The following is a 10,777-nucleotide window of genomic DNA, read 5'->3' as shown; positions in this document are numbered from 1 at the left end:
CTCAAAGCTAATGCCCATAACGCCACCACCCACTGGTAGCAGCAGGCTGCTGGGCCACTCTAGGGTTCTCACTGCAGAGATTTACAATGCCCGCCATTATTCAGCAACTGTACATGTTAACCCAGTGGCACAAGGTTGCTCCAACACCTTCCCCTCTGGTTTCTCTTTACTCTGGAGGCCAACAGTGACTATAGGAGTGCCGCCCTCCTGACTCGAACTGCTTGCCTCAGTGAGCACACATCACATCCTCCAACCTGGCAGAGCTAGAATAGGCCCCACTGAATGACAGGAACATCGGGCAATTATGGAACTGAGACGATGCCTGACATTTCTACTGTCACATTTAAAAAGTTAAAAATATTTCTCAAAGGTGTTTCTTTGGCCTCTTGTAGATACCTACCCTCCATCCCCTTCTTTCTTCTATTAACAGCTGATGTGATTACATCTCTAAAATGTGAGCTTGCTGCAGGGCTGCTGGGAGTGACCTCAACAACGAGCCCACGAGCTACTGTAGCTATTAGGAGGTGAAACAGTGCCATACATTTTGCTCCCTTCAAACAACTCCCTGGAACAAGTTACTATTTTCTCACTTCCATTAATTCTAATCCGTTTCAAGGGTAATTTATGGCTCCCACTTAACTAAGAAATGTACCTATTATCTCTACCTCAACTACTGTTCCAGAATCCAGTAGTAGCAGCAGCGACTGTCTGGAAACACACTTGCCTTTGCATAGAGGATTTACTGCTTCAGGGGAAACAGAGGAAGTACTTGGAGGATGAAGATGCGGTCGCTCTCATGAGCTTTTCTGGAGAGAAATACGCATTGGCTGAGGACACCTACGTTTGGCTTTGTGGGAAGGGTTTATAAACTGAAATCACAGAGATTTCAAGAGAAGAGCAAGGTAAGGAAAACATATGGTAGCTGCTCCTGGTGGGTAATGGTCTGCCCAGAAGAAAGCCTGGAATCCTGTGTCCTCTTAACATGGAACGTGAACTTGTGAACAATTTTTTTTTTTTTTTTTAAGACAGAGTCTGTCACCCAGGCTGGAGTGCAGTGGTGAGATCTCTGCTCATTGCAACCTCCATCTCCAGGGGTCCAGTGGGTCTCCTGACTCTGCCTCCTGAGTAGCTAGAATTACAGGTGCCTGCCACCATGCCCAGCTAATTTTTGTTTTAGTAGAGACAGGGTTTTGCCTTCTTGGCCAGGCTGGTCTCATACTCCTGACCTTAGATGATCCACTTGTCTCAACCTCCCAAAGTGCTGGGATTATAGGCCTGAGTCACTGCGCTAAGCCTTTTAAATCACCAAATACTTGGCATGAACATTATTAGCAATTTATCAAATCATGGGGGGGCTAAGATTATGGCATATCTGACAAGAAGGAGAAGATGATGATGGAAAAGGGACTGGCCTCCCAGGTTGGCACTGTCAATCCAAACATGGGATCCCAGGAATGCCCTGCAGTTTCAGGAGCAGACGCCCCCTACGTGGTGGTCAGGGAAGTACACTCAGTTCAGAATGAACAGCCATGCTCTGGCAGAATACCTGCCATGCTGAAGCTCTGATTTGTATTCAGTGGAGGGTAACCTACTCACCTCATCTTAGAATATGTGCAAAAAACAGAGAAGGAGCCAATAAAAGGTAAATAGGCCTGTCAAGGAACAAAACCAGAAAGGCTCCAGATGCATGAAAGATGGGTAGAACATGTGACACGTGTGAACATCAGGAAGGGGCTGGGAGAACTATGAAGACCCTGCAGCTGGCGGATTTGTTTCACATGGCCTCTACTCCTTTACAGAAATTTGGCACAGCAAATCAAGGAAAGGGGAGGGTTTAACAGACTCCTGAACCATTCCAGCTAACTCACTCCTTCCCACATATTGTGTATTTTTTCTCTAATTTCACTGTGTCCAAGAGGTTTTTATGACAATGTTTCTTTGATATGGTATATGATTTTACAGGGCATCCAACAAGAAGATGTACCAAGAACATGTATGGAGATTCTGCTGTACTTTATTCCATATCATGTTACAAGAAAACAACAGTGACAGCTGACAAACCGTTACATCTTTCATAATACAGACAAATTACAACTGGTAACAAATATGCAACATGTATTATTCCATTCTCCTTACTATGTGTCATTTGAAAGTATAATAGTTTTCTGAATAATGCTAACACATTTCTTAGGTACCAACCCCCTGTTAGAAAGTACACATCTCAGTGCATCATACAAAAAAAATAATAAAAGATAAAAGGAAAATTTAAAAAATCCACTCCCAACTAGAGAATGTAGGTTTTGTATGTGCCTCTAAAATATGCTGCTGTGGGAAAAGGAATGAGAACAGAAGATTGCTTATTTTATTGATTTTTTTTTGTGTTTTTGGTGTATGAGAAAATTACAAGGCAATAACATATACATTTCCTCTGCCTACAAGCCAGTAAAGGAGATGGAACTTATGCGCAAGTATGCAGCATATTCCTATGTATAGAGGGCAGGCAATATCTACCCCAGTATATACAGCCTAAACATCCTCTTATTTAACAAAGATTACAAAACCAATAATATTCACAGATAAGTATCTTATATAGATGCATAACCAAGGGTACTGACTATACTGGCTGTCATATACACACTGAAGAATGGATACCAAGAGGCCTCACTTTCTTTGTAAGTCTGGAGGGCTCTCGGAAACTTTCTAATCACTCTTGGGAGATAGAAATCACTTCTCACCCCTGCATCAGTGGATGGACAGCCACCATGTCTTACGTCCCTTATTTTTTGCTGAGTGCTGCAAACATTTATTTTTCACATCCTATGTATATTTTAAAATCAACCAAACTGTTATTTTAAGAAAATGGAAATTAAGGGTCAAATCTCTTTTTAGAATACTGTGTGCTAAGGTGTTTGTACTATTCTTACCATCTGTTTGAGTTCAAGATATTCCTTCATATAAAAATAATCTCACAAAACATTCCAGTGCTTTCTTAATAGAATAATAAATCTGCTAATGAACACAGTCTGTATTGATTTTCATGACTGCCCACAAAGAGGGCAGAAGAGAAGAGAAATCAAGGGAGAACATGATTACAAATAGTGGAAGGAGAGAGGGAGGGAGCGAGAGGGGTTGGGGGTAGGAGAGAAAAAGAGAGAGAGAGAGAGAGATACAGAGAGAGAGAGAGAGACAGAGAGAGAGAGAGAGAGAGAGAGAGAGAGAGAGAACGAGAACCAAACTTTGGATTTCCTGTATGGATGGCAAATATAGGTACTCAAAACCTCCTGACCTTGTAAGAGGTATGTCTCTGTAACAGAACAGAATTTTCCCTCTGCTGATCCGTATTATCTTTCACTTCTTCAAAGAAGCTGCCTATGACAGGGACGTGCATCTCTAATAGTCCTAGTTGAAGTCTTTCAACATTAAATATTTTCAAATTTTCAAGTTCAAACCCTTATTAAAAAGCAACATTTAATCATCAGTTGCTCTTGCTTTAGACTTAGTGAAATACAAAAGTCATGCCTCTTCTCTGAATGAATGATTCAAAACAAGTCACAGGAAAGGCCATTTTTAATTGCATGTAAAGTTTTCTCCCTATATATTTGTTAAGAAATCCTAATTTAAGTACACTTTAAATTAAAACACCTCTAAAGACTTCCAGTGGGTTGGAATGTATGAAGGAGGAATGGAAAAGATTTCTAGGTAGCAAACAGTAGACATTCTACACTTGGGTGTTTTCTGCTCTCTTTAAAACCAATCAGTAAATAATTCCTTGCTTAGCGCTTAAAAGTTTACAATGAATGCTACATTTAGATAGGATGAACTATGACCTTGACATAACGACCCATACTCCACTCCGGAGACAGTACCATTTTAAAGTTTAGGAGTTCTGCGTCCAGTTTCCTTGGTGTATTGAGCTTGATTATAGAATGGCTTTACCCTCACCCAACTCTCAGAAAAAGGCTTATTCAGCCTGGCTCTTAATTCCTAGTCTTGATCCTAAAAAAGTGTGACACATTTCAAGCACTCACTCATTCTCTCCTTTCTGACCAACAAGAAAATGTAAGACAATGTACGCAAAGGTATTTCTGTAGAAATTTGTGTGCAGAGAGCTAGGTTTTATGCTTTAGATGAAGTCTCCTAACTGCCCCTTTGGCTGTAGTACTACTGGGCATTCTGCAGCGAGGCCTGCCCCACGGGGAGCCGGCCTGCGTTAGGCAGCCCTCCCTCCAGATCAAAGCAAAACACTTGCCTGGTCCACTTTTCCCCAGTGTCACATACTCGCATCCTCCAAGGTCCCTCAACTCCTTGAACAAGGGAAGCTGGGCTATTCCCTTTTCCATCTTTAAAGCAAGATTCCTGCCTTGTTTCTCAAATCTACATGTGAACAGTTATTCCAGGAGATGTCTTAAAGTAAGGAACCGAATGATGTCTTCCAATGGCTTGGAATTTTTTTTTTAATGTAATTTTTTAAAAAGGTGCTTTGTTGTAACTGAGCAAACTTTGAACTGGATCACTATGTAATTTACTTTGTAAGCCTTAACCAGCCAAGATTGCTTTTAAGGCTCATCCAACAGACACAGTTCTTTTGCGCCAGGTTTAAAACATTCTGTTCCTCACTCTTTTCTCCAGTTAGAAAATGCAAAGTGTAACAGAATGGATGGAAAAAAATAAGATGTGGACAAGACCCAGACACAAAATTACCTCAATCTCCAGAAGTTGAAACATAAGCAATTTATCCCTGTCTTTGCTCTTAATGTTTGATAATTGTTTTTTTCTCTTCCAACCTATTCAAAAAAGTCATGCTATGTGGCTTGAAAATGCTAAGCACAGTCCAATATCCTATATATAAATGTGCAGTTATTTCCAAGTTAAAAAAACCCACATTTGCAAATGTTCTCAAAAGGTAAGCGACAGGTGGGGCCCCACAGTCAGGGGCCAAGTTGTCAAGTCAGAGAACAGAGGTTTGCTTTAGCAGAAAATTTCCTTCCTAGTGATTGCAAAATGTGCACTGCTCTCAAAGAAAACACACATTGTTTTATGCCACTCTGTGGCTTTCAAGTACAGACATTACTGAAGAAGTGTGAACACCAAATGTGTTGTCTTAATGTATTTAAGACATGGCTGGTGAAAGCATGAAAACCTTTACAGAGACGCTGTGCTGCAGAGGGAAATCAAACAAAATCAAACACAAAAGACTGAAAAGAACACATGCCATGTATCAGTAAGCAAAGCTTAATCTTCACATAGTTCTTGGAAATCACAAGGTATCCAAATGCGTGCAAGGTTTTAAATAAATTGCAGAGAAAACAGGGTCTTGCCAGCTTCAACTTTCTTGTAAGTGAAATTCACCACAGGGAGCGAAAGAAAACTGATCCAAGATTCCCTTCATATTATTGGCCACTTCATTAATTTTTTTTTTTCTTCTCAGAATGATGACAACTTAATCCTGGAAGGAGGAAAAGAGAAAATTGTTATATAAAAAATCTACGTCATTAATTTTTCCTAAATTGCATGAGACATCAAAATTGGTCAGTCCAGAGTGAGCCCATTGATGTTCCCCATAGCTGCTCCAAACACATAAATATGAAGCAGAATAGTCTCCTTAAACAAAAAGTTCTTCTAATATGATAAACAAATGTTCTGACTACACTTTCCTCTCTTAAAATCATTTAAATCCACCAATTCAATTAGTCTATCTTCCTCTTGGATTATTTAGAGAAGAAGAAATTCAGCAAATTTCCTTCCCTAAATCAGTAGTAGTAATATTGGTCTTAATTAAGTGCCTGTAGCATCATACAGACCATTAAAAGGACATATCATCATGCTCATTTTATGAACATGAAATAGAAAAATGGATCATATATATGGTTTTAAAAAATTCAGCTGTATATAATTGCTTGGTTGCCTATTACCATTATTTCAGTTTCAGCAGAATGAAAATTGGCCAGCGTGACCTGAATTGGCAGCCTCCTCCCAACATCCTGTATAGGACTTCGTGTTTCCAATAATGCTTCCTTAAAACAGCAACAACTTGTGGATGAATGGTTCAAGCAAAAAGAGGGACGCTTCACTCTGCCCCTTTCCATGCTTCTTTTTGGCCCTCAAGCATTCTCACTGGGTCTCTAGGATGGGAGAAGAATGCCCTGCCAGGATGGGTGGAAACACTCCCAGGTTCAAAGCACATAGCTGAGATCATTTCATTAGCTGCACTGAGTTCCAGAAACAGTTCCTTAGCTATGTGTAGAAGCTGCTGGTCATTAAGGCCTGGTGAGGCCTTCGTGTCCCCATCTACAAGGCTGTAGAATCATCCTCCCAGATGCAGAGGGAACCCTGGATGGTGTCTGATCCCCAAGGTATTGTCCCTGAGACTTCACAGTGCAGTTGTCCTGCTGCTGCCTACACAGGCTGTGGCATCAAGGACATCACCCCTGCATAGCAACAACCTAGCAATACCTTGACCAGAGAGCAGAAATTCCACTCTTACACTCAGGAACCATTGAAATAGCATCCTCCCCACCCTTTACCCACTTCCCCCACTTACTATGATGAGTTTCTGGCATGTTAAATTTCCATTCTTTCTTAAAATCAAAGCAAAATTTTAGAAAACAAAATTAACCATTTCAAAGAATACAACCTAGTGGCATTCAGTGCATTCACAATGTTGTTCAACTATCATCTCCATTTAGTTCCAAAACATGTTTACCCCCAAAGGAGATCCTATATCCTTTAAGCAGTCACTCCCTATCTCTCCTTGTCCTAGCCCTGACAACTATTAATACTAACGTTTCTGTCACTATGGATTTACCTATTCTAGATATTTCAAACAAATGAAATCATACAATATGTGACTCATTGTGTCTAGTTTTTTTCACTTAGCATGATGTTTTTGAAGTTCACCCATGTTGTAGCCTCATTATTTTTTAGGGTTGAATAATATTCTGTTGTAGGAATACACCACAGCTCACTTATCCATTCATTGGTTGATGTATATTTGGGTTGTTTCATCTTTTGGGTAATAGTAAATATTGCTGTTCTGAGCATTCATGTACAATTATTTGTTTAAACACTGTTTTAAATTCTTTTGAGTATATATCTAGGAGTGAAATTGCTAGGTCACATGGAAATTTTATGTTTAACTTTGTGAGGAACTGCCAAACTGTTTTCCATCATGGCTGCACCATTTCACATTCCCACAAGGAATGTACGCGGGTTCCAATTGCCAAAACATTTGTTTGTTAAAAAAAAAATTACAGTCATCCTAGTGGGTATGAACTGATTTGCACTTGCATTCCCCTAATGATTAGTGATGTTGGGCACCTTTTCTGGTTTGTTTTTTTTTTTAAAGTCAGGGTCTTGCTTTGTCACCCAGGCTGGAATGCAGTGATTCAGACCTAGCTCACTGTAGCCTCGACCTTCCTGGGCTCAGCTGATCCTCCCATAGCAGCCTCCCAAGTAGCTGGGACTACAGGCACACACCACCATGCCTGTTTAATTTTTTGTCTTTGTAGAGACGGGGGTTCACTATGTTGTCCAGGCTGGTCTTGTCCCAGACTCAAGCCATCTGCCTGTCTTGGCCTCCCAAGATGCTGGGATTACAGGCATGAGCCACCATGCCCAGGCTGTTGAGGACCTTTTCGTGTGGTTGTTGGCCATATAAATATCTTCTTTGGAGAAATATCTATTGATGTCCTTTGTTCATTTTGAAATTGGGTTGTCTTTTTGTTGTTGAGTTGTAGGAGTTCTTTATACATTCTGGATATTAATTCCTTATTAGATATTATAATTTTTCTCCTATTCCATAGGTTGCCTTTTTACTCTGTTGACTGTGTCTTTTGATGTACAAAAGTTTTAAATTTTGACAAAGTTAAATTTATCTCTTTTTTCTTTTGTTGCTTATACTTTTAGTGTTACATGTAAAAACCCAGAGTGAAATCCAAGGTTACAAAGATTTACCCCTATATTTTCTTCTAAGAGTCTTATAGTTTTAGCCCTTGCATTTATACCTTTAGTCTATTTTGAGTGAAGTTTTGTATATGGTATGAGGTAGGGGTAACCTTCTATTCTTGAGAGTTCTCTGTCCTCAATTACTGAGCGAAAGGTAAACAAAAGCCCTTCCTTGAGTTTCTAGGAGAGGCCTCGGGGGCAGAGGGATATCACACGTAGGCCCTTTGCTACCCCTACACCCCACCTCCTCAGTTATTATCTCAAATCCTTGCTGCTTGTGGGGCAGTTGTCCATGAGGCTTATTTGATCACTCCTCATCCTTGATTGTGCAACTATGACTTTATCAAACCTCTTCTTAAGTCACCACCCTAGCAAAAATAATTACATGGGAACAACCTCCTTTGTCTAGAGCCTACCCTTGTTCTTTCAGGGAAATGAAGAAAGAATGTGCTCTACATGCTGCTCCATCTAACTATGCATTCTGATCTAGGCATTGGCATCTTTTTTGAGGCCCATGACATCGAGAAGAGAGAGCACTTATCCTCATAGTACTTCAAGCACACTTGTCCACAGGCATCCTCACCCGATCCTCAACCCCACTATCAGCATTGACATTTTTATTAAGCAGATGATAAAAGTGTCTTTTTCCTTCCATTTACTTTAAAAAGCAATTGAGATTCCAGCTCCTCCTGGAAGCCTGCCCACCCCAGCTAAATGGGAGCCATAGGTCTGTCCTGACATCTGCTTGCCCAGGCATGGAGTTCCTACAACTATACTCAAATGATGTAGTCTTTCCTGGCTCTCCCCTCTTTTACCACTCTAATCAACAGAATGGCAACTTGGTACCCACACTGACCTCCTGAACCAGAGACTTCATTTAGTCCCTCCTGAAATGTGAAGACACTTACTATGAAGGAGCAATCAGGGGACAGGTGGCATCAGTGTCTTCTTGATTAAGCTTGATTTTGTTGACTCTTGTGTCCCCAGAGCACACCCACGCCTGGCTCAGGCACTCAATATATAGTTGTTGAATGAATAAAGGGGGAAACTGTAGGATCTGAAGACTTGAAGGTGGAATATGTTCTCAGATATAGAGTTCCCTACAGCACATTCACTGAAGGCAAATGCAAGGCCTGTGAAATAGCACAGAGCTGCATGCAGAGCAGACCATCCACAGATACACCACTAGCCTGAGGATGGTTGGTAGGATTAACACCTTCATGTAGGCAAAACTTACTTTTTTTTTTTTAACTCCATAACATTATATTTGAAAGGAGTGATTTGATTTCCAGTACATGTGATTTCATGTAACAATAAACTATGTTGTCACCATAGTCAATGGCATATTTACTATCCTGTTGGGTTAAGATGTTTTTTAGACGTCGATGGTGTTTGTTCTTGCCTTTGTCCTGATTCTTTGAGTGTAATCTCTAGGAGAATCACATGTGCCTAACCTAGGGCATAAATAGAATTGCATAATAAAGGATAATACATAATAATAGTAATTGGATAATAAATGGTGAACACAGTGATTATGATAAGTCCATTACTTAGATTTGGGCTCAAACATTTAATGGAAGGAGCCAATAATGAGAACAGAAGGGAGGTGGACACTTTCCCATCTCTGTGAGATGACTCCAAATGCCCCAAATTATGCCGGTTACCCTGCCTGGTGCTGTTCACCAGCAGCGTGGGATGTCCCTTCTTCCTCCTTGAGTAGCATCAGCTTCAATTTTCAATGAGTGCATATCAGGTAGGTCAGTTTTTGCTGGAAAATTGTTAAGAAAATCTAAATACAATCATACATTTGACGAATGGGGATTTAGGTAGAAGGAGAGAGGGTATACTACAATCACAGGGAAGCAAAATACAATAGCAACGTAAATCTTTCCTTACCTTTATTATTAAAATATGTAGCATGCACAATACAAATGAACAGTGAATATGAATTATAAGCTCAACTATGTGCATAGCCACTCAGAGGTATATAAATCATAAGATTAATGGATGCCATTTTTATCTTGCTTTCAGTTTTTACAATGTTCTTTCTCTTTAGAAATGAATGTTTTAAACAAGAAATTGAATTTGATTGATAAAATCCTTATTCAGAAATATCTACATAGAGCTTCTTGGCTATAAATATTAATTAATTGGATCGCTGGTACCCATAATGCAACTTTGTTCTGACCCATGTGCCCTATGAACTAGATATTTTTTGGATTCAATTTTCTTAAAACCAACTGTCAGCATCATGTGATGGAGGAGATGAAAAATGAAAATGAGCAGTCCCGCTGTGCAGGTGGGTGACCTGTGGGAGAGAGTCTGCCTGGTAGGATTTTTACACGAACCATCAGACACAGACCAATTGATTAGATCATCTCATACCCGCCACCAACTAGGCTCAAGAGACTAATTAGAGAGAGTACTGCCTGCGCAGGCACCCCATTGACACCTAATTTGCTCAGCCAAAGCCTTTGGGGAAAATGTATTATCTCTGCAGCTGCACTTCATGCATTTCTGATTTGAGGCATAAGCAAGGAGTGCTTCATCACTCTTTTGAGCAAACTGAATGTAGAAGCCCTAAGTACTAAATGCAAGCAAACAGACCCAAACTAAAAACGAGCCAGGCTCTTTCTAATTCCCTCTGTGCTCCCTGTTCAATCTCTGTGTGTACATACAACCACACACCCCTACACACATGCATGCAGTTTACACGCCGGAGGGACAGCATCGCTGAGGACCCCCACTCAGGGTGCTTCGACGCTATCAGGTGGTCTGCGTTTCACTGGCCTATTTACGCACTCTAAGGTTTTGCGTTTGTTTGACTGTGTTT

At 40.4% G+C, this 10,777-nt stretch overlaps 1 protein-coding gene across 6 annotated transcripts in view; it reads right to left on the bottom strand.

Annotated features, from left to right (window-relative positions):
- Nucleotides 1-1,994: 1,994 nt before the first annotated feature.
- CDK14 (cyclin dependent kinase 14) overlaps nt 1,995-10,777 on the bottom strand; it is a 689,971-nt gene continuing 681,188 nt past the window's right edge. For all 6 annotated transcript variants that reach the window (XM_074379395.1, XM_074379396.1, XM_010345161.3 and 3 more), the window contains one exon: nt 1,995-5,446. The gene's annotated coding sequence lies outside the window, so the exon portion shown is untranslated. The remainder of the gene's footprint in view (nt 5,447-10,777) is intronic.

This window comes from Saimiri boliviensis, chromosome 10 (genome assembly GCF_048565385.1).
Source record: "Saimiri boliviensis isolate mSaiBol1 chromosome 10, mSaiBol1.pri, whole genome shotgun sequence".
In the NCBI taxonomy this organism is placed as follows: domain Eukaryota; kingdom Metazoa; phylum Chordata; class Mammalia; order Primates; family Cebidae; genus Saimiri; species Saimiri boliviensis.
The sequence above is the reverse complement of the archived record's forward strand: the minus strand, read 5'-3'. Positions and strand labels throughout refer to the sequence as shown.